The sequence below is a fragment of the Lutra lutra genome, chromosome 12 (assembly GCF_902655055.1).
Source record: "Lutra lutra chromosome 12, mLutLut1.2, whole genome shotgun sequence".
NCBI lineage: Eukaryota > Metazoa > Chordata > Mammalia > Carnivora > Mustelidae > Lutra > Lutra lutra.
The window spans coordinates 14,633,334-14,657,391 of NC_062289.1; the positions used below are offsets into that span (position 1 = coordinate 14,633,334).

The window sequence follows — 24,058 nt, forward strand, 5'->3', positions numbered from 1 at the left end:
AAGTGTGCAACTATTACCATAATTCGATTTCAAGGTGCAGTTTTAACGTATAAAACTCATACGTGTTAAACAGAAAACTTACCCTCATTATTGGGTTGGATTAGGATCTTTAGAGGTTGCAAGCTGAGTAGGATTTGTTTCCCATCCCAATTTTCTCTTTCTTTCCCTTCTTCTCCTCTTGTTTCTCTCCTTCCCTCCCTCCCTCTTCATGTGTTAGGGGCTCAGGGTAGGAGGTAAAAAAATAATCCTGCCTTCAAAGATCGGTAAAACGTGGCAAAAAGCAATGAAAGAGATCATCATGTTCTTTTTTGGGGGGTAAGATTTATTTATTTTTTATTTGAGAGAATGAGAGAGAGAGTGTGTACCAGCTTGGGGAGGGGCAGCTGGAGAAGGAGAGGGAAGCTGAAGCAGATTCCATGTTGAGCCCAGACCTCCCTGCACAAGCCTTGATCCCAGGACCCTGAGATCATGATCTGAGTCAAAACCAAAAGTCAAACACTTAACCAGCTGTGTCACCCAGGTGCCCCTAGATCACCACATTCTCTTGTGGAAGTGTCATCTCCAGCACAAGGGCAGTCCTTGGTCTTATGGGGCCATATTTATCTCAGCTCCATCCCAGGTTATCAGAGATTTATGGGCTCAGGCCAATAAACCATAAAGATTGTTGAACACGATAAACCTTCTCAATGCTGTGGGTACAAAGATGGATAAGAACTCACCCCTGTCTGGATTTAAATGACTTTAGTTCCACCTCAGGTGACTAAATGTTGGTCAATGTTGCTGGTCTCACTGACCTTGTGAACCAGTCCTAGTAGCTCAACCTTTGCCCATGGGAAATACAGACCCATCTCTTGTACCCTGTCTGATAAGGGCAAGTCTTTCGCTGTTTACTGCCTGCCTTGCTCCCTCACTTCCGGCAGCTCGCTCCCCCTTCTCGGGGGGGCCCCCCCTCCGGCCACTGAACTGAAATTTCAGCCTTCTTCTCACACAGAGACTTAATCACCCACTTTCCTGATCGCTTTTCTCCCCTTTTACTTTTCACCCCAACACATAATTCATTTTACCTGTGATTATGTTGTATATTCTCTGCTTTTTGTTAGAATGTGTGTCCTCTGAAGGCGGGAATTTGGGTCTGTTTTCTTCTCTGTTCTGATCCTAGAGCCGGGTTCCCGGTACACAGTCCATACTCAATGAATGTTTGTCGAATGCCTTCATGACCATCTGATCTTTATCTTGTGCCCAGAGCCCATCCTGAGAAGCCTAGTTCTTTAAGACCTGAGATGCTACCTGGACTCTGTCTTACTCCCACCATGGGCAGGGGCTTGGTCTGGAGCTGGAGGCCAGAAGCTTTGGCCATGCTGCCTGCCAGCTTGCAGCTGGGGACACTGCCTGGTCACCGCTGCTTCGCTCCTGGGACCGCCTCGCTGAAGAATCTTGTTCAGACATGTCATTGCCTGCTCCTCCCCTGACTCGAAGGGTTGATGCTTGTCCCTGCGCTGCCCCCTACTAGTCTTAGAACTGGTCTATCCCGGTCTGCCCCAGTTAATTAACCTTCTCTACGTGACAGCTTTACAAGACTAGACAGAAGGCAGAACACCCATGATGGGTTATGAATTAAAATAGCAGCCAGCGGGAATGAACGAGTAAGAATGGAAGTTACCCCACACCAGGCTAAAATCTTGAATCCTCCCAAAGAATTGAAAAAAAGAGTTTCAATATTTTGGAATAATTACTGGTCCCTGAAATTAGCTTCTTAAAAGTAGTCTTTAAAGGCACTTCTTGTATATATAGGTTAAACTTTCCTAGTAAAATTTTGAGGTGTGATAACTTACCATCCTATTCCAAGCTCCTGGTCAACATCAGAAGTTTTCAATACTCTCATTAGCTTCTCATTGAAAAAAAAATTTTTTTTCTGCCCTGAATTGGAGGCAAAAATAAAGACTCCTGAAGCCTTCTACCCCAAGCATACCTGAGGCTTTTAAAGCCCACATCTAGCTTTCCTTGCTGCCAGGTGCAGTGAGGATAGAACTTTGGGGAACAAAAGGACACGAGTTAGCCAAGTGAACACTTTAATTAGGAGCCCAAGAAGGACTGACAGCCATCAAGCTATAAACCATAAAGCTGTCTCTTGGTGACTGATTTCTGTATGTGGTTAGTGACAACACATTCGGAAACACTATGAACAGGTTTTAGTTGAGTACAATTTGAATTTTAGTAGGTCATTCAGAGCCCCCCACCCCCTATGGTTTGGAGGGTCTCCTTTTCATTTTCTTACAGAAGCGCTGCGGTGAGCTCTTGGGAGAGGTTAGAACGGGAGTTCTTTCTTTGTGGACAAGCCCCGAGATGTTATTCTACGCCTTCTCGTGTTTCTTTCTCTTTTGAGGGGTCACAGTTGCTTGTTGAAGCTCTGCCACCGGAGGAGAACTTGGGGGCGGGGGAGACTGCAGTGGAGTGGGGAGAGGGGGTATTTATCCCCTCTTAGGAAAAAGGGAAATTAGGACAATTAGGGGAAAAGGCTGCGTGTTCTCTGTTGTTTAACTGAGGAACCGTCCAGTTAACCTGGTGCTGGCATTCAGGCAGGTGGGCGGGCTTATCCTTCTCAGTCATCAAACAGACTTTTAGATCTTCATTCTGCATAGAAATCCTTGGAAAAGGCACCAAGGAGCATGCACACCATCCTCTACCAGCCACCCCCTCTCCTCCATTCCCCAGTTCTGCAGTCAACCCAAGAGGCAAGAGACGGTCTTCATATTTTCTTGGAGGAACTAGTCATGCTAAACATGTTCCCTAGGATAGAAGTTCGGTTTCAAGGTGGAGAATAAGGTGGGCCGCGGTGGTTTGCACCTGTCATGGAACCCTCAGCATTTGCACCTCGCTCTTCCCAACCCCCGCCTCCTCCCCTGCACCCCCTCCCAGGGAGCCAGGTGGTGGGGTATCCGTTCGGGCTGCTCTGGAAGCGTCTTCCCTTCCACAAAAGTAGGATCGATCCCTGCTTGGATTACGTGAACTTTTAGCGGCAGCCAGAAGTACCTGCGGCGACGCGGATGCCAGGGCAGTTTCTGGAAACGCGACGGTATCAACTCCCCGGCTCGGTCCCCCTGTGGCGAGCCGCACGCCCGTCCCCTCCGGCCTCGGCCCCCGCCTCAGCCCCTGACCTCCCGCCTGCCGAACGCGGCCTCGTCTCACACCTGATCGCCGCTCAGGTACCCCCCCTCCCCTGCCCCCCACCGCGCGCGGCGCAGAGACAACGTCGAGGTCCCGACCCAGGTTGGGCACTTGGGGCACGGCCTAGGGAGCGCGCGGGCCAGGGTGGGCAGCTCCTCACTCGGGCGGCGGGGGTGCGACTCCGGACTGACAGACGGACGTCCAGGACCGGCCGCCGTGGTGGGGGGGAGGGTTGGAGGAGGTGGAGCCGCCGGGGAGGGGCGGTGCCGCGGGGAGCAGAGCCCGGCCTCCCGCCCCCACCCCCCTTCGGTGCCTGAGTCTGGGCGGTGACACAAAAAGCTCCCGCTCGGAGCCGAGCGCCTGGCGGCGGTGTCCGACCGGGAGCGCCGAGGGCAGCGGGCAGGTGGGGCGCCTCCCGAAGGGCCGCGCCGGGAGCCCAGGCTGCAGGCGCGGACGCCGCGCTCCCCTCCCGCGCCGGCCCCGCAGCCCGCCTCGCGCGTCTGGCCGAGCGGGTGGCGGGCTCGCCGGGACCACCCCGCAATGCTCCCGCCGCCGCCGCCGTAGGGAGCGCCGGAGCCCGCTGCAGAGAGAGGTCGGTGACTTTCGGTTTGTTTCTTGGCTCTGCCCCTCCCGGGTCGAGGGTGGCGAGAGGGGCGCGAAGGGATGGATGCCCTCGCCCCCACCGCGGCCGCGCCCGGAGCCAGGGAAGCGGGGAAGGGGAGCCGCCGCCTGGTGTGTTGGGGGGGCTTCTTTTGGGCAGCGGATGGGAGTGGCGGGCCGCAGGGGTCCCGGGGAGGGGAGCGCAGCGCACAGCGGGGCGGTCCCGGGGCGCCGGGGAGGGGGTCCCTGGAGTTGCGTTTCGCCGGAGCGCTGGCGGAGTTGGGCTGGCGGCTGGGGCGGGGGAGCGGCGCTGTCGGCCGCTCCGCCGAGTCCTCGGATGCCCCCTGGAGCTCCAGTCCGAGGGAGCGGGTCTGGTGCCCGCGCCGCGCGGGCCCAGGAGGGTGCACGTGCGCGCGCGCCCCGGCTGCGCCCCGACCCCGCACGCACCCCGGACGGCCCCCTAGCAAGCCCCTTGTCGAGCGAGGTCCCCATCCCCAGAAGTTGCCCTCGCGCGCCACTCCGCGGCCCCGGGACCCCTCTCGGGAGGAGAGGGAGCCGTGGCGGGCCAGATGGTGGGGGTCTTTTGTGCGGACCCACGTGCCTGGGGCGCTTGCTCCTGGAAGGGCAGCGGCAGGACAAAGCAGGCTGGACGCGTGGGACGCTGCACGCGAGGCGGCGGTCCCCGATCCCGCTTAGGGTGGGGGTGGGGCGGGGGGAGCGCTGCGCGGTTTTGGAAAGAGTGGAGAAATCGGCTAAACAGTGACAGGGACTTGATGAGGTGGCGGACGGGGGCGAGGGAAAGGATGCTCGCAAATGCAGCGCCGGTGTGTCTGTCTGGGCGGGTGACCGGGCGCCCCGCATTCCCCGAGAACCCGGTTGACTAGTATATTTTGCCAGTGTGTCTTTTGCCCCGAGATGTTATTCTACGCCTTCTCGTGTTTCTTTCTCTTTTGAGGGGTCACAGTTGCTGGTGGAAGCTCTGCCACCGGAGGAGAACTTGGGGGCGGGGGAGACTGCAGCGGAGTGGGGGGAGGGGGTATTTATCCTATAGAGACAATTAGGAAGCGTTACGCCCCCTCCGCGGCTGGCGGGCTCCCCACACCTCCGCCGCCTCCCTCCACCTCCCAGCAGCGCACCCACTCCGCCGCCGCCGGCCGGGGAGGGTGCTTGAATTTCTTTCTCTGCTGCGCGAGTCTAACCCTTCCTGCGCGTCTTTCACTGCAGGCTGAACAAAGCTCAGGCTCAGTTGTGCTTCCTGCTTGTCAGCCTCTTGCCTCCCAAACGCGTACCATTTCCACTTGATGTCATCACGCAGAAGGGGGTGAAAGGGACTTGATGACAGATTCAGGTAACCCCCAGCAGTCTGGGTCGCCGCCTGGGTGTCTGTGGGTCATTGGGGCCAACAGTGTTTGCACGGGGCCGACCGGGGGGTTTCTGCATCACACCATTCCTTTGCTGTCTGTGTGGCAGAGCCGTGGGGGGCTGCTGCTAACTCCTGGTTCTGAGAAATTGCAAATGACTTGAAACCTTCCTTTGCAAGAAGTCGTTGAGGGCAGGGTGCCTTTGGGGTTGAATCAATTCCCCCCGGGTTTCCATGGATGGGAATTTTGATATATTCAGTACATGGGCAATTGTATCTGAACGTGGGGTTTGGATAGATGCCTGCTTTCTTATCTGTAGTAATATATTTTGGCTTCAGTCTGTTCGTGGATATTGCTTGTTGAAAAGGTATCATTATGAGGCTGATTGTAAATTTGACCAGTGCTCAATTAGGGCATTGGTCAAATGTAGTAACCTTCTTAGGAAATTATGTCTCTCTTGCAAGCCTTCATTGTAATAGTGTTTGCAATATCAGGAGGGACATGCCAGCAGTAAGTTCCTGGGAGGTGGAACGGAGGGCAGTTGGGGGAGCAGAGCAGAAAGAGAACAGAGAAAGGGCGCTTTAGTTAAGTTTCCATTTACATAGCCGTGAACCATTAGGTTCTCAGTCTGCGTTTTATCTTTAGGTGCTTGGTTCTTTTCCAAAAACTCTGGCCTGTTCCTTTCTTTCCAAGGATAGCTCTGTTCTGGTGTCAACCTAATGAAATCTGGGGTTATCTTGACGGGGCTCAATGAAAATGTAACCTTCAGACGCCTCAGATCACCTTGGCATTGGCATTGTCTCCTAGAGGGCAGAGTCCTGGCATCCTGCAAGAGAAGCAGAGAATAAGAGTGGTTATGGAGGTGGCCTCAAGGTTCATCTCGTAGGAAGAAGACATTGCTGAGGGCCCAAGCTCTCTTGAGCTACAGCTGTACCCGCACTGTCTGTGGCAGATTCCGCCATCACCTTTCCCCTCCCCTCCAAATCCCTTGAAAAATAAAATGGAAAAACTTGAAGGATTTGTCATTCACCTCTAGGGTAGTTTTGAAAGGTGACTTTAAGCAAACGTCAGTGACAATTGGCATGTATCCTTGTACTTCGAGCGTCTGGGAATCACCAGGAAAAGTAAGGGAGGTATCTGGTCCCAGCTGGAACAAAGGCCACTGCTTTGGGAAGATCAGGTTCGTAATGGTGCCAGGATAGAGGGATTTTGACAAGTAATTTTTATGTCAGCAAAATAACGCAGGGTGTGTGCTGTGTTCCTGCAAGAGGAGAAGCCACGTGATGGGATAATAAGGAGTGTAATAATGCAATAGAAACAAAGGGTGTGGGTTTTTTTTTTTTTTAATAGAAAAAATAAATACCTCACACACAGAATTCCATACGGGAGAACAGCTGCCTGCACATGTAAATGCACGTCCAAGAACAAAGATAGCCACAGTGCAGTGTTCGGCGTACTGTGGTTTTAAGCGCTGTGTGGTAATAAATCATAATAAAGTGTTATATTGATGCTTATTTTGTTTTCTTGAGGTGGAGGCTCCCCAGCCCCAGATGTCTGCAGTAGTGTGTTTAACTGTGGCGTGGGGGACCCTAGAGGGTTATTAGACCAACCTTTGCCTCCAGTGCCCAAGGCCTTTCTACAGTGTTCCCTCTAATTCAATTCAGTAGATGTTGATCGAGCACCTGATAAATAATAGTCTCTGTGAAAAATGCCAAGGGGGGTGGGGCGGGTGGGGAGACTGTCTGGAGACCTAAAGATGAGCCACCTTCAGGAAGCTTATGGAAGACCTGATTTTAATTAAGTTGGATGGAAGCTAAAGAAAGAGGAACAAAGGGTGGCATTGGACTTCTGAGGGAGGAGCTTATGGCCATTGAATGCCTCTTTCATTGGAGAGATCACTACTTCATAAGTGACTGGACCTGTTGTCAGAAGGTGACCTTTTTTTCATAGGCTTTAAACTCTTGAGCTGAGTTCCACACGAATGTTTAGATCTCACCATTGTTGAAAGGTTATTCTGTTTCATTCCTTATTCCCTGCAAGTTGCTTGAACTTGTCTGTCCTGTCTGCATCCTCTACATTTGAAAGAAGGACTTGAAGTTTGAAACAAACTCTGCTTTTTTGGTATTACGTGATTTAGAAAACAGATGGGGAGAGGAACTTTTGCAGGGTTCTCTCTGTTTTAAAACAGCGATAATATTGGCAAGTTAGGTTAGGTTATGGGGCAGGAAGAAATCACCTCGAAATCTCAGGGGTTAAACACAGTTTCTTTCTTTCCCGTGCAGTGTGTCCGGCGTGGTCAGCAGGTGTTGGCTCTGCTCGTCTTAGTCACCTGAAGACACAAACTGATGCAGGTGTGATCTTGAGTGTGCAGTCCTGGAAAGGAAGCTAGAGGATCTCATTGTATTAATGACACGATTGGGCGCAGAAGTGACTCAGATTGCTTTGGCCAGAACTTGTCCTAGAACCCCACTGAAACCATAGTTCAGTATCTCTTGTCTTGAAAAAGGCGAAATCTGAAAAAGGGGTAGCGGCGAGTGATCACCAATGACTTCCACAGGTGCTGTGGCCCAGATGAGGTTACAAAGTGTCTTTCTGTGGGGCTAGCTCATGCTTTGTAGACATTGGGTGTTATAAGAGTATCAGTTGAAAGAATGAATGAAAAATACCTTAAAGAATCTGGTTGTACCCCCACATGGCATTTACTGATGCATTGGTATTATATTTATGATATGATTGTACACTGACCATCAAATTAAAAAAACCATAATGTTCTCTCTTGTTGCCTGTTTTGAGTAGTTGTTTATTCTGATGTGATAGGTTTGGAGATGGTTCTAGGGCTAGTTCTAGGAGGTTCTGTGCTTAGCATTATGTAACAGAGAGCTGTTACTTACAGACTTTCTCTCCCTCACCATCTGCCTCTTGTCTAAGACTTCTTGAGTTTGTTTGGAACAGCCTGGGTAGGAAAGGAGTGGCGGTGGGCCTAGAGTCACATAGGGGGTGGCCTCGCATAGCAAAGATTGCAGGGCCCTAGAGATGACTTCGAGGGGGCAGGAATGTGTGTAGGGCGGCCTTGGGTTACCCCTTTGTTACTCTGAGGTTTAGAAAAAGCACTTTGGATGAGCAACATTTTCTGGTCATGGGACCAGCAGAACACCTAGAGAGTTCTGGGACATTCATGCTCCCATCAGCAACCATGTTGACAAAGAGGGTGGTAAGTTTTAAAGCCTGCCTTGTTGCATTGTCCCTCAAAACAGTTGGGTGCACAAGGGGCAGTGAGTTTAAGTAATTGGAGGCTTGTAGAGAGATTTTGCTGTCAGAAGCGCTGGTTCCTCAAAATATCTTTGTTCATGTTGTGATTAATGCATGCATGGATTAGAATTTTTAGGATTTAAGAAGTACCTTCGGCATATGTGTGAAATTTAACAAAATATTTTGTATTGCATCTGGCTCAGTAATCACCTCGCTTGCTGAAGTCATTTTTTATAAAAAGCTCTCCCTAGACAGGTGATATGGTGAAATGGCCCCTGAGTCACAGTGACTAGGGGACATCAGTGTTAGCCTAAGAATTCAGAGGCTGCCCTTTGCTTCCCTTGAGTGACACAGTGTTGCACCCAAAGGCAGGGAAAGTGGGAAATGAGTGGCTGAGAAGCCTGAAGGGAGAACCAAATATAGCCCGTCCACAACCTTCAGGAACCCACCAGGGTGTGTGGGGTTGGGCTGAGGGCGAACACAGACCCGGCAAGAGGGAAAATGAAGTCCTGAGGGACTAGTCTCGAAATACATTTGGGAAGCTCCGGAACACATTTCTGTGTTTTCTTTGGCCTCTGAGTGCCCACCACTTAGTTAATTTCATAATTAGTCCGTGGACCAGGTAGAGGACACTTGTGGAGTGAATGGGATGCCTGGCCCCGGGCGCTGTGGAAATGTCGAGAAAGCTGGAAGGGAGGAGGGCGTGGGTTTTCCTGCTCCATCCCTGCTGGCTTTTTGGCTTTGTGAGCTGCCCGGACTCCAGGAGTCTGCCTTCGTGATTGAAATCACCATTTAGATAAAAGAAATTACTCTTATGTTTAAGGATTTTTGGTTTCTGGTTGACTTACTGTCACTGGAAGACTTAAGGCCAGCAGCAAGCAGTTTGTGTGTGACTGTTTCTCCTTTGGGTGGTCCTTGAAGCCTGTGGTTTTCTGGCCTAGACCCTCTATGGCTGCTGAGGCCTGGAGTACATTTTTTGTAGAAGTGTAGGGGGCTCCTTGTGGTCTACGGGGAGCAGAGGGCGTGAATAGAGCGTGGTATCTTATTTGCCGCTGGATTTGTTCATTCCTGCTCACTGCAAACATCCTGCAGGTTAAAACTTACTCTGACATCACACAGGCTCCCTGGGCTACCAGACTTCATGCAGGGACAGCATTGATCAAATGCCGCGGGGAGGGGCAGAGACCTGTTGAATTGGGTCTTGGGCTCCATGTTCTGTGCCCGTGCTTGCTTTCTCGTCCTTCCTGCCTACGTCCCAAGGAAATGTAACTTTTCTGCCTCGCTTTCTGTTTATAAATCCAGATAAGCACACACTTAGTATACTCCCCACTGACGTTCTCTGGTCACTGATGAGATTTTGGCAAAAGCTTTGACAGATACCGTGGAAATAGGGAGCATTCTCATGAATGTTTGGATTCTGTTGATGAACAGATGGACTGTCCCTCCTTAGTGACAGTTCCCTGCCTCCCTTCACTTCTGTCTTCACTATCGTCTCCCAGTGGAGGACTTTATTTCTCTCTGGACTGTAAGAGTGGGTACCCTTACCTCCTGGCTTTCCCACCCCAATCCATATGACAAAAATGCTGGTACCCTTAGGACAGTAGGCCATTTTAGGTGTTCATTCCCTTGCTTAATACTTTTCGGTGGCTTCTGTCTTTTGGGGATGAAATTCATATATTTTACTCTTCCCTTTAAGACTTTCCCCACCTAGACTCAAGTCTGAGTTTAAGATTAGCTGGGATGGTGAACCCACTAGTCCCTGAAATGTTTTGCATAGCCTGTTTAAAATTCTGGAATATTCTGTGGCCTGCAATGTCCTCTCCCTATACTATGTCACTCAAGGTGTGATTTGGCTCTTAACTCTTCTAAAACATTTAACTCTGTCACTTTAGCCCATAGCCATCCTTCTTCACTCCTGCAAAGTTCCCTGGCAAAATCGCATTCATCCCTCATTTCATTTAACGTTCATTCATTCTACAAAGGACACTTATCATAGATGGTCTTGTATTATCACCTAAGATGGAGGGGTCTTTTTCTTTCCTTTCTTCTTCTTCTTCTTCTTTTTTTTTTTATTTGAGAGGAGAGAGAGCCAGAGAGAGAGAGAGCACAAGTAGAGGGGAGGTGCAGAAGGAGAAGCAGACTCCTCGTTGAGCAGGGAGCCTAATGCGGGGCTCGATCCTAGGACCCTAGGCTCATGACTGGAGGTAGGTGCTTAACTGACTGAGCCACCCAGGCACCCTAGTCTTTTTCTTTCTTTTTAATCCCAAAGAACAGAAACCCACTCGAGCTAGTTCAGATAAAGGGCGATGTACTGAAAAGATATCCCAGGATGAGAATGGGATTTTTCCAGTCACTGCTTAGCTGGTGGAGAGGGTGAGGAGTACAGTTTCCTCCAAGGGGGCCTTGGAGCTGGTGGATGTAGGGACTGAAACCAGCAACATCTCATTTCTCTTGCAAGCTCCTTAGAGATGAATACTGGATGAGGTTTGAACCTATTTTGTATTCCCCACGTTAGTGCAACATAAGGGCTCAATACATACTCAATCATTGATGAATCTTTGACAGCCCAGAAATGATTTTGACCTACTGTGATAAAGGAATTATAGATGCTTTTGGCCTTAGACTTAAAGGAAGTTAAGAAGACAGACTTTTTTTTTTTTTCCTGATTGACTTTCTTTATTTGTTAGAGAGCAGAGAGCACGAGTGTGAGTGGAGGTGGGGGAGGAGCAGAGAGGGAGGGAGAAGGAGACTCCCCATTGAGCGCAGAGCCCAACACAGAGCACGATCCCAGGACCCCGAGACCATGTCCTGAACTGAAGCCAAGAACTGGAAGCCCAGCTGAGCCTGAGGGAAACTTATTTTTAAGAGTTTCCCCTACTTGCATTAATAATGATTAAGTATTGAATCAAATTAGAGTTGCCAGGCTTCATGTGCATTTCAGCGGTTGGGAAGTAAATGTTCTCATTGAGGGTTGTCACTCTAACAAAAGGAATTGTTATTGGTAATCTGTTTCTCAGCTTCTGTTTGTCCGCTTCTTCCAGCACAACAAGAGTACACACAAAAACATCTTCTCAGGGGACATAGAAAACTTAAATCCCATGATCTCAAGGCTACCCCACAGTCTCAAGAAGCAGTTTGGATTTGACCATAGTGGGCAACTGTTGTCCAGGCTGCCATGTCTCCCTTCGTAATTAGCTTGTAGCCATAAGTGCCTTTGGGATAGACATCTGGTTTGCTCTTCTCTTTTGATTTTGGAATACTCGTTCACGTGATGGAAACTCTAACCCTTGGAATGCTTGATCATTATGGGTAGTGTTATTATGAAAGAGGAAATGTGTTTAGCTGCTTGGAGAAAATGGCCATGGATACATTAACATCAAAATAATGTTCTCAGTTTGAGGGCTAATGAATGGAGCTGAGATCAGTGTCTCAAAAAACAAAGTATTTGGTGTGATATTCTTTTCCAGTTGTATTGCTCTGGGGTAGGTTTGTAAATTGCTTCCTTGCAGGTTGATACGAGGTTAAAAGTGGAGAGAATGTGGATAGATCTCTGTACCTTTTTTGGAGAATTTGCCCCTTTGTTGCACGTGACATAAGGATCAACGGTCATTGTGAGTGAGTGAGTGAGCGAGTGATAGTTTATTCAACCGTATAGGCAGAGAGCCATCTTTACGTGGGGCAAGCACTTGTCCATTTGGTCCTACTCCATCACATTGACGATTGAGAAACCTAACTACTGAGAAACAGAATCCATCTGTCCACCTCTGGTGATGGGTAAAATAGCATTTGAAACACTGAGAATCAATGGCGTAAACCCTGTATTAGGTATAAAATTGTATTAAATTATTAAATTTATTCAAATAAGTTCCTGCCATTTGCTAGGCACAATTCTGCGCAGTTCTAAGTAAAACCCTTGCCTTAGCTTAATGTACAAACTTAACTTGTAATTAATTTGCGGTTTTTTTTTTCTTTTTGCAGTGGCGAAGCTAAAAGGGGACAACAGAATAAAAGAAATGTTTCTGATACTCATCCCCCTCAATTCTTGATCCATTACCATACATACCCATCTTACCTGATCCTAAGTCAGTTGAGTGATTAAAAACATGGCATATTTGAAGCAAGATGGGTTTGGGTTCAGGTGTTGGCTCTGCCTTTAATGATCTTGAGTAAATGAGGTCTGACTGAGCTTTGGTTTCTTTGTCTGGAAAATGGAGGACAGTCAACCTCACTGAGCTATTCGAGAGTAAGTTAGTTCATTTGCATAAGGTGCTTAGCGTGTTGGCCTGTGCATCGTAAATGCTACATTAATGGCGGCTGTTACTACTGTCCCTTTTACTTGGCATCTGCCATCCACCAGTTGTGTTGAAATCTGGAAATCTCGGGATGAACAGTTGTGCTTTACGCTGCAGAAGCTCTTGAACTAGCCACGAAGATAACCACATCCAAATACCTATGGCCTCTGGCATTTTTATGAGGATTTGCTTCATATGTCATGGCGTTCGAGTCTTATCATTGGAGAGTCTTTGTAGAGCTTTGCCTAAATGGTGTGGAGTTTAGGATGATCGACCTTCTCGGAGGAGGCTGGAGGAAGCAGAGAGGCTCTGGGACAGCTCACAGGCAGTCGGCCTTCCTTCAAGAGCACCAGCCTCCTTTCTCCGGTGACCTCAGTCTTCCCAGGCCAGGCAAGGAAGGGTCTGGTTTCCAGGGTCTGGTTTCTTGGGAGGTAGGATGATCCACCGATTCAGCTTGTCCAGGACTAAGAGGATACCCCGGGTGAGGGACTTTCTGTTTTCAAAACCAGAAAGGCCCCAGGAAGCCCAGCATTACTTGGTCACCCTACCGAAGGGTCCTGTCCTTGTCTGTTTTTTTGTTCTCCCTGAAGCAGGCTTTGTGGACATTTCCCGTGGTTGGAGAGGCAGCCGTCCTCAGAAGAGAGGCAGCAGAGAGCTGGCCTGGATAAGCCTGCAGAAGGCCGTTGGCTTTGTCAGTCCTTTTCTTTCTGAATGTGCTTTTTGGAATAGGATCTTTATTATTATTGCTGTTATTTTTATTAAAGAAGAGATCTCTTTAGTACAGGCAAGAAAGGCAACTAGCCTATACGATAGAGCTATAAAGTTAACGGGATCTATTAAAAATGCTCTTTAAGTTGTAATATTTGTGCCTGGAAGGGTTTTTTTGCACAGGGCTTGGTACACAGTGGCTATTTAATAAATACTTGTTGAAGGAAGGGTGCAGTTTAATCTTGGGAAATGACCTTGAGAGCTGGGTTCCAGTTCAGGGCCGGGTTGCTGATCTTGCAGGATTTCAGTCTGGGCCCTCGGATGGGTTCCTTGAAAATGCACAACCTTCTATCCTCTCTGGGTCCCTTGTGCTGCGACCTGGAGTGTATGAGCTGTTGCTTCTCTTGACTGTTTGTTGTGCTTCTTCTTGGTGGAACCACATGACACCGGCCGATGAGTCTTTTGTTTGACGCTCGGATGCTTCTGGCACGTGCGCATGTTGTGCACAGAACTGTAGTGTGATCGAGTGCCTGTGCACCCGCTGCCCTGTGCTTTCCTCGAGTTAAGGGAGCGATTTCCTGATGAGTCTTTTCATTCCAAGTGGGGGTTGGGAAGGGAAGGAGGCCTAGCTCCTGCCTCCGGAGTGGGGTATCTGGAAGCCTGGGGGCCAATTTGTCTGCATTCTCTCTTTCTGAATCTCCATTACTAACACATGGGGTTGATGGCAACTGATAAGGCCCTTGGATTAGCCACAGATTTTTCTGATCTTTAGCCGATGCCTCCAGTGATAACCCTTTGTGTTCTGTTTCTTCTTGGGAAGTGTAACTATTTATCTGGGGATGTTAGGACCTGCAGCAAATTACCAAAACAGTAATTAGTTTGCTAGTTGTAGACCCCCCCCCCCTTCCCGGGCACAGAGCACCTGAGGGCAATTGCTAGACATTTACGTCACTCTTTCAACTCAGATTCCTGGGTAATCACCATGGCTCTGAGAAATACTCATTTTGGTTCCTGATAAGCCAGATTTCTTCAGGGTCTGTTGCTTCACCTGAGAAAAAGGTAAATGGTTTGTCTACAGAAGGGGAAACTTACAGGCAAGCAGAATGCATTTTATTTTTTTTTTAAGATTTTATTTTATTTTTAAGATTTTATTTATTTATTTGACAGAGATCACAAGCAGGCAGAGAGGCAGGCAGAGAGAGAGGAAGGGAAGCAGGCTCCCCCCGCTGAGCAGAGAGCCTGATGAGGGGCTCAATCCCAGGACCCTGCGATCATAACCTGAGCTGAAGGCGGAGGCTTTAATCCACTGAGCCACCCAGGCGCCCCCAAAATGCATTCTATAATTGCCCTATTTCTACACGCAAATGTTAAATATTAGTTCAAAGAGTTAGTGTTTTTTTGTTTGTTTGTTTTGTTTTGTTTTTTGGAGAATCACTCGTTTACTTTTTTCCAACAGCAGAGTCAGAGCTATCCAAAATTAATCATTCACACACACCTTGAGTTTATGTTACAGTAATAAACTGCGGTGTTTGAGAATTGCATCTTAGGGCCGTCATTCTTCCCAACAAGAAGTTCTTTGATTTTCGAGAAAAAATGTCTTTACGAAGAGGTTAAAAAGAATATGTGAAGTTTTACCCCAGATTTATTAGGTCTTATTTGTGGAACCTGTTCGTGGAGGTGCCAAAGCTTCTTTTTAATGTGCTCCTTAAAATAACATTCTCAGGAATCAAGGCCAGTCTGGAATGGAAATTGAAAAAGAGATGCTGTCCAGACAACTTAGAATTCCTTGTAAATTAGGAGGGCAATGATAATCAATTTTGAAGTGTAAATGGAATTCAGCCTCGGTCATCTGGTCGCCTTGGCTTTCATTTTGTTCCTTGTCCTTGACTTACCGCAAAGGGCAGCGCCATTTGACTCACTGGTGCCTATGAGTAAAGGGGACTGGGGCTTCGCCTGTGTTCACCTAGGACCCCCCCAGGAGTGGGGTGTTCACCGTGATTCTAGGCAGAGGGGGAGGCCGCTGGGCTCTGGCTGACGCTCCTCTGCGTTCTGGAGTTCACCTCCCTCAGCTTAACTCCTCCTTCGAGATTCTGACTTGTAAAGAAACAAATTTCTTCCTTTTATGAGGCTTTTTAGTGCTAGGTGACTGGTGTTGTTCGATATAATCTATAGTACTTAACAGCTAAATACACTTTGTTTTCCCAGAGCTGATCACAGTGAAAATGAGAAAAGGAGAGAGAGAGACAACAGTTGGAGGGAAGAAAAGTGAGTTAAGCGAATAAGGGGGTAAATAATTATGTAAGAGTGTGGTATTTTTTAGACTCAATTTTAGCTTCAAAATGAAGGAAAACTGGTGTTTACATGGTGGTATTGACTTCGTAATTAAAAGGATCTTGCCCGGGGCGCCTCGGTGGCTCAGTGGGTTAAAGCCTCTGCCTTCGGCCCAGGTCATGATCCCAGGGTCCTGGGATCAAGCCCCACATTGGGCTGTCTGCTCCGCAGGGAGCCTGCTTCATCTTCTCTCTCTCTCTCTGCCTGCCTCTCTGCCTACTTGTGATCTCTGTCTGTCAAATAAATAAATAAAATCTTTAAAAAAAAAAAAAAAGAAGGATCTTGTCCGAAGCAAATTGACATTGTTATTAATAATGCATGTTTTACAAAATGACATGGAACTTTATCTGTTGTTTTCCTTCCCAAACTGTTGGATTCCACAGTGCATTTCTTGGGGTGGGGGCTTGGGGGGAATAACTCTAGTACAGAGATAGCAGATAACATGTATTATAGGTTTCAGGCTCAGTGCTAACTGCTTTAAGCATGTTTTCTGAGAGGCAGTGGATCCTGGAAAGTTAGGGGACTTGCCCAAGGTCACACGGCGAGTTTATGCCAGAGCTGGGATACGGAGCCTGTGGGGTCTGCTCTTAACCCCCAGCCTGGGAGCCACATCCACAGCTGGGATTCAGGATTGAAAAAAGCAGTTAAGTCCTTTTTAAAAAATGGGTTCAGTGTGGTATAACTCAGGAAGCGATCTGACTCCTGTACGCTTCTGTCCCTGGGAACAAAGATGGATGATTTGGGTCCGCATCTCCCTGAATCAGTCTCATGGTGACTTTGGGGCTGTGCGGTTTGAAAGAGTCGGTGATGAGTTCTGCTGGGAAATTTGCAGTGCGATTTCCGACTATTCTCTGAGCTCTGCCCTGTGCTGACACGTTTCTATGCAGTTAGGTGGTGGGAATTGTTTCTTGAAGGGCTACTTGACTGAAAGCCAGTGTGCGTAGCTGGGAGCTTAAGACTTTCATGAATACTCTACTAAAAAATATTGTTCAAACAAAAAAGCATTTCTTACAATGGCCGTTGGTGGGCGAGCCCTCCTCCCCTTGTTACTGTTTTGCCCCACACCAAAAAGGGAGTAAGTCCTACCCTTTCATCTTGCCATTCCTTTGTTCATGGAGTTCCCTCTTCCTGGAATGCCTTCCCCCTTCCCACAAAAATGCCTTGTCTCCATGGAAAGCTGTAAGTATCTGCTTCCTTCAAGACTTCTTTCCCATTCTGTCTGCTTTATGGATTCTCCTCCAACCCTGTGAGGAAGAATTAGTGTTCCTTCCATTTGTTCTTTTTTAATCGTACTTACCTCTGGTTGCCTCCCTGCTCCACTGGAGAATTCTCTGACTGCAGGGACCTTGTCTTGTTCAGGAATTCAGATGAATGGATGGAGGAACAAACAAGAGGATGAATGAACAAACTTGAAATGTGGATTCCTTGGGATTGATGAGAGTGTATCTTAGTGACAGATGGCGGTAGACCTGAGCATTGACATGTCCTGTGGTGGGGGGGGAGTGGCTGGATGCTTACCACAATCTCAGCATTGTTGATTTGGGACTGGATGGGTCTTTGTTGCGGGGAGACTGACCTGTGCCCCGTGGGGTGTTCAGTAGCACCCTTGGACCCTACGCACTCAGTGCCAGTTGCCTCATTAGGACAGAGATGTTTCCAGACATTGCCAGTCTCCTGGGAGTCACAGTTGCCTCCACAGTGTTGACAACCACTGTACTAGACTACTTTCCACATGGGGCGGGGGGGCAGAGGCATGTGACTGATTCTCACCCATGGGCCGGTGTGGAAATGAGAGGCAGCTAAGCGGGGAGGGCCTTTTCCACATTTGCTCTCTTTCTGGTCTGCTGGCCACCTGCAGGGTGGGTGGGGTGGGGGAGAACTGCGAAGCCCTGGGCTGTGATGGAGCCACAAGGTGGGAGAAGCCACAGGATGGGAGAAGCCTGAATGACTGTGTGGAGCAGAACCCTCGCCCCCCTCCACCCGAGCGGAAGTGGAATGCAGCGTGAAGAAGGGGTTAAACCATGTGCGGCGTTAGGCTGCTGAGATTTGGGGGTATTTATTCTGACAGTCATTCTCCCCTGCCTCCCCTTCCCTGACATTTGGATGGAGACCCCTCGGTGAAGCAGCCATGCCAGGATTCCAGGTCGTAAGTAAAAACAGACCTTCTAGCCATGGAGAAAGGGACAGTATTTTTGTTGGTTCTTGTAAGGCATCAGCCTTAGTGCTATAGTTCTGGTTAATTTCTAGGTTTTGTCAGAAACTAAGATGAGGAGAAATGTGAGCTTGGATCCCACTACTCTGGTAATTCTGACATGTGAAGAACGAGCAATTTTGAGCTATAAATAATTTTAGTAGAAAGTGATAAAACCTCCAACTTCCTGGCAGATTTCACTTCACCGTGTGGGACTGCGGGCCTGTGGTCTGGGTTCAGGTCGTTTATTTGTGGCGATTTTTGTATAATGCATCTTCACATTTTGGGGGAGGGGGATGACAGATGTGGATACCCTGCAGTCGCAGCTGTTCCCCACACCATTAATTAATAAGTCGCTGTATGATGTGCTGGGCCTTGAAGCAGACTCATATTTGCATAGTCCAGCTGGATGCCGTGGATTCGTGTCCTTTAAAAATCTGACCCCAAAAGCTTGCTTATCGGGCCAGATTCAGGGCCTAGTTCTGGATTTCTTGTGCAGCAATTAATCGTATCTGTGGTTGTCTCTACACAGAGCCACGGACCAAAATGCCTAAGTCCCATGGTTTCATTTGGCCCCCATCTGGGTGACAGCAGCTGGGTTGTTTGCGGGAGACAATGGCTGTTTGTGCGTGAGCGCCTTGACGGCTGAAGGCGTTGTGTCTGGTTCAGTGGCCGGGTGCTTGCTCTGTTTGTACAACATTCACTCCATGGTACAGAGAGCCCTCTGCCCCCACCCCCGCTCTGCCCCCGCCCCCCACTGCCCCCGCCCCGCCCCGCCCCGCCCCGCCCCGCCCCGTGAATTTCACCCCACCTGTCAAATCAGCCAGAGACTCCCAGTCGGGAAGAGAGCCAATGTGGACTGACAATTCTAAGATGGTAAAGTCTTCCTTTCTAGTAAAAATCCTGCTAGACATCTTAACTACCAAGTCTGTGATTCTTGTGGGGTTTTCTTCCCCCATATAGAACATTTGCATCATAATAAGACCAGCTAACCTGGATAGGACTAGTTACATGCCAGGCTCTAAGTGTTTTGCATAGTGCATGCCTTATTCTCACTACAGTCTGAAGGGGAAGGTACTTTTTATCTCTATTTTAATTTGCTTCTCTACAAGAACTTGAGGCTACATGACATGCCAAGGTCACAAAGTACGTGAATGCCAGAACTTGGATTAGAACTCAGCTCCAGGGGCGCCTGGGTGGCTCAGTGGGTTAAGCCTCTGCCTTCAGCTCAGGTCATGATCCCGGGGTCCTGGGATGGAGCCCTGCATCGGGCTCTCTGCTCGGCAGGAAGCCTGCTTCCTCCTCTCTCTGCCTGCCTCTCTGCCTACTGTGATCTCTCTCTGTCTGTCAAATAAATAAATAAAATCTTTAAAAAAAAAAAAAAGAAGAACTCAGCTCCACATGGCTCTGGAGTTGAGGCTGTAAGATATATCCGTGTGCTGCCTTACATTCCTCATTCTGTTCAGGAGACTCCTTTTCTCCGAGATGTTCTGTATTTTCATGAATTCAGCCAACATCTGTATATGATGGTTAAAAAGAGTTACGGATATTATCGCTTTATTTTTGCATTGTTGGAGCATAATTTCCCAATTTAGCTGTCAATGGATGCTCTGGAGTCTTCCATAACTCTTGGCGCCATGGTTCCTGCTAAGAAAGTACTAACCTAGCATGTTGGTTTGATTATTTTCCTACAGGGGTGCTCCTTGAGGAGGTCCCCTCGGTAGGAGTAAGGACACAAGCACACCAGGAACCGCATGCCAGGTGGTAGTGGATGAAATGAGTGGTACTAGAGTGTGAAGGGGAGAGATTACTTCCTGCTAAAGGATTTAAAAAGGCTTCATGCAAGAAGTAGCATTTGGCGATGCTCCTGAAGTGTAGGGAGTAATCTGGCCACGTGGGCAGTGGAGTGGCATTCCAGCAGAGCAGCAAGGTGGTAGGGGAGGGGAGATCTTGTCTTCTGAACACCAAATAGTGCTTTATGACTACAGTGCTTTATGACTGTGGCGTATGCGAGCTGGACTGGGGGGAAAAGGGTTAGATTAGCTGGTGGGAAGGGGGCCTTTGGGATTTATTTGTAGGAAGTCATGATGGTTTTGGGGGTTGGGAGCAGGTGGGTATGAAGCTGTGCTTTTGGAGCTTAATCTGGCAGCAGTTGATGCGGATGGGGAAGGACAAAGGTGGGGAGACCAATTGGGATCCAGAGAAGATGTAACAAAGACCTGCACCCCAGGAGGCGGGCCACAGGGAGAGAAAAGATGCATGAATGCAAGAGACATTTCAGGGACAAAATTAGTGGAATTTCGGAGATCAGTTGAATGAGAGGTGGGAGATAAACAGGTTTTCAAGTCTGGGTTACAGGGTGAATAACAGTAACAAAGACAAAATGATGTGGAAAAAGCCAAATTTGGAGAAATCAAGAGTTCTCTTTGGAATGGCATTTGGAAGAGAGGACAGAGCTGTGCCTTTGGGACTAATCGACATCCAGGTGGCCATTGTGAATCTGAGGTTGAACCATGTTGCCAAGTTGGGGAGAGAGAGGCTCTGAGAGCTGTCCGCGAAAGGACAGAGATGGAAAGGGAGGAAGGAACAAGGAAAACACGGTTGTTTCCTGGAGCAGAGGACACTTAACATGTATTGAAAACTAAAAGGTAATATGTGACTTCATGTTCTAGTGGAGCTAAATTGTAGTTGTTCTTCCCAGATTGATTCTGATTTCTCCTTGATTTAAGACATTTGAGATATTTTGCAGACTGTGCATGGAGAGGGTTCTGTTAGGGGCCCTGCCTGGCATATTGGGAATCTGGTGGGATGATGCTCCGCTCACCCAAACTGACCGTGTGTTTCTAACTCACCAGCCCCTGGGCGTGCTCTGGCTGGCCTGCCTTCCTCCTGTGGTCTCCTTGAGGATGCGTGCCTTTTTTTTTTCTCCCTTCACCCCTCAGTTCAGATCCTAACTCTTTCTTTGGTACCCTGCCCAAGGCCCATCTCCAAATCCCCGATGATTACAGGAGAAAGGGACCTTTGCTGTCTTCTCCATCTTGCAGACCTAGTGCAGGGCCTCCGGGGATGGCCGGCTGCTGAGTGATGCCAGATGGGGCTTGCGTGAGGGCTGTGCCTACCCTACTAGGGACCTGGCTTATTTATTTGTTTTCACCAGTAAATGTTGTCATGACCGGTTATCTTCTATCTCTAACTGGCTCTTAGTCTCCTTAAAGAAGGTAGTGATCTCACACTTTATTATATCCCCCATACTCTCTTGGACGTGGTATCTTTGTGCTACTGGTGGGTTAAGGGCTGTATCATCAGGAAGTTTTCTTCGGTTCGGTGGGGGTGGGGGGGCACTGCATCTTGGTGGCTGAGTCTTGTATTGGCTAGGGAAGTATGGTGGTTCCTGCCACTGGTGTCCTTTTTATTTGGCTATTCCAAAGACATATTGACGGTCTTGATTGATTCTTCTCTCTGGTCAGTTAATGCGCTGTGCAGCTAGCAGAGAGGGAATAGTATTGGGGCAAATCGCCCTGTAGTTTGGCCTTTGGGTTTCATGTAAGAAGTTGGGGGTAGGTTTTCAGGAACCAAAATATACTTGGAGCCCCAAATGGGTAAAACAGTAGTAGAGGCCTGAAATTAGCTTTTATAGGTCTAAAATTAATCAGACAGAATTCATGTAGTATGGTGTGAGGAATGGTCACAAATAATGCAGAATAAAACTACTCGTTTAGATAGATAAGGAAAATACTTTGAAGATGGGAAGTGGGTTTTGTTTTCCTTTTGTGAAGTTTGTTTACTAATGCACTCTCTGCCTCAAGGGCCTCAAAAACTCTAGTATAATCAGCGCTGATTAATTCGAATCTGCTGCCCTGCGCTTTGCTCTAGCCGATTCCATTGTCTCAGAAAATGAGTCTGCTTTCTTTGGCTTGTAGAAGGGAACCTTAGTCCTTCAGAGAATGTGTCAGGTGGGCTGATGGTCATAACTGACTATTGGATAATCACTTTAGTACATTGGCAGAAAAAGAAGAAAATGGAGGTGACAACATTTTGAGTAAAATCTTATTTTATTATTATTATTTTTTAAGTAGGCTCTACGCCCAATGTGGGCTCAAGCTCATGACCCTGAGATCAAGAGTCACACACTCCACCTACTGAGCCAACCAGGCGCCCCTTGAGTAAAATTTAAAATATTGAATATCTTTGAATTGAATTTACAAGTTAAAGAATTGTTAACTATACCTGGCAGTAACTAAATCCAGAGTATTTAGTAAGCTCTGTAAAAGTTACTCCACCTAATTATCACAATAATTTAGGAGTAGGTGCTGTTTTAAGCCCCATATTTATGGTTGAACAAACTGAGACTTAGAGAAGTTTAGTGGCTTGGGCCAGATTATGCTCCCGAGGGGTAGAAGGAACATACGAACCCTAAATCTGGGGGCACATGGGTGGTTCAGTAAGTTAAGCATCTGCCTTCAGCCCAGGTTATGATCCCGGGGTCCTGGGATTTGGTCCTGGGATTTAGTCCCGCTTGGGGCTCCCTGCTCAGCGGGGAGTCGGCTTCCCCCTCTGCCCCTCCCCCTGCTTGTGCTCTCTCACTCTCTCTCTCTTTCCCCCTCAAATAAATAAATAAAATCCTAAAAACAAACAAACAAAAAACCCCACAAATAAGCCAAAACCCCAAACCCAAAAACAGACCCTGAATCTGGTTAGTAGTAACGTTGGTACTCAGACCATCACGATATAGCGGTCTTTCAAAACTTTGCAGTAGTAGTTATGGAAAAGTACCAATACCAAGAAAGCAGTGCTGTTAGAAACAGAACGTACTAACAATGAGCGCCTTTATAGTAATTATTTGCTGGCTACAAAGATGAACATGATATTAAAAACGAAATACTAAAACTTTCAGAGTTTTAATTTTGGTCATTCTGTGCTGTTGTCATAATGGAGTTGTAATTAATTATTTTATTGTGGCTATTTTATTTCTACACCAGAAATTCATCTGGAAATTATGGCGCAACAAATAGCCCTGGAATCATGATGGTGGTAATTATATCCGTAACATAATTGTGCAAGTCTAGAATAATGAGGTTATTTATTTTTTTTTATTTATTTGACAGCGAGAGATCGCAAATGGAGAGGCAGGCAGAGAGACAGAGAGAGGGAAGCAGGCTCGCCGCCGAGCAGAGAGCCCGATGCGGGACTCGATCCCAGGACCCTGAGATCATGACCCGAGCCGAAGGCAGAGGCTTAACCCACTGAGCCACCCAGGCGCCCTAATGAGGTTATTTTGAGGGAAGTCCGCTTCAGTGGAATAGTCAATGCTTTTCAAATGTAGAACAAGCCAGAAAGGAAAGAGGCCTAATAATGGATTTGTAACCTATAATGGAAATAGGTGAGTTTTCAGGAATATTTTGGAGATTAAAAAATTAGACCGCCCAGACTTAATTAAGAATTTTTAACCAGATATTATCGAAGTCATTAGTAGTATTTTTGGCTCCAGCAGGGTTTTTTGTTTGTTTGTTTTTAAATAAGCATCGTTCGTCTCTAGCCTGTTGTTCAGTGAATCCTCGATTTCTCACGTTGGACGTAACTTACATTCCCAGGTTTGCTGTCCTCCTTACTGTAGGACTTACTCCCTTTCTGGAATTTCCCTCACAGGAGGTTTTCTCTTCTGCCATGAACACCTCCAGGGGTCAGGAGCTTGCAGTGCCCAAGTAAATTTTATTTTAAAGATTTTATTTATTTATTTGACAGAGACAGACCCAGTGAGAGAGGGAACACAAGCAGGGAGAGTGGGAGAGGGAGAAATAGGCTTCCCACAGAGCAGGGAGCCCAAAGTGGGGTTCGATCCCAGGACCCTGGGATCATGACCAAGCTGAAGGCAGACACTTAACGACTGAGCCACCCAGATGCTCCCCAAGTAAATTTTATGCCCCATTTTATTGTCAGGACAAGCTGAGCCTAAAGGAGGCAAATGGGTAGACCAAGGTCTGTGGTTCAGAGGTGGGCCTTGAGTTAACCTTGACAGTGTACACCATGTGTTCAACTCTGGTCAGGACTCTGGTCAAATCATCCCATGCTCACCTCAGCTGCCCGGTGCTTTCCTTCTGATAGTCCACCATCAGCGTTCCACGGGACCCCTCACTGCACAGGCCTGCAGAGTGTCCATGATT

At 48.0% G+C, this 24,058-nt stretch overlaps 1 protein-coding gene across 4 annotated transcripts in view; it reads left to right on the forward strand.

The window, feature by feature from the left end:
* Positions 1 to 3,384: 3,384 nt before the first annotated feature.
* RNF152 (ring finger protein 152) overlaps positions 3,385 to 24,058 on the forward strand; it is a 78,538-nt gene continuing 57,864 nt past the window's right edge. For 3 of the 4 annotated variants that reach the window (XR_007121955.1, XM_047697876.1, XM_047697875.1), the window contains exon 1: positions 3,385 to 3,757. The gene's annotated coding sequence lies outside the window, so the exon portion shown is untranslated. Of the gene's footprint in view, positions 3,758 to 5,049; positions 5,114 to 24,058 lie in introns of those variants that run through there. The other variant, XM_047697878.1, reaches the window with a different exon arrangement.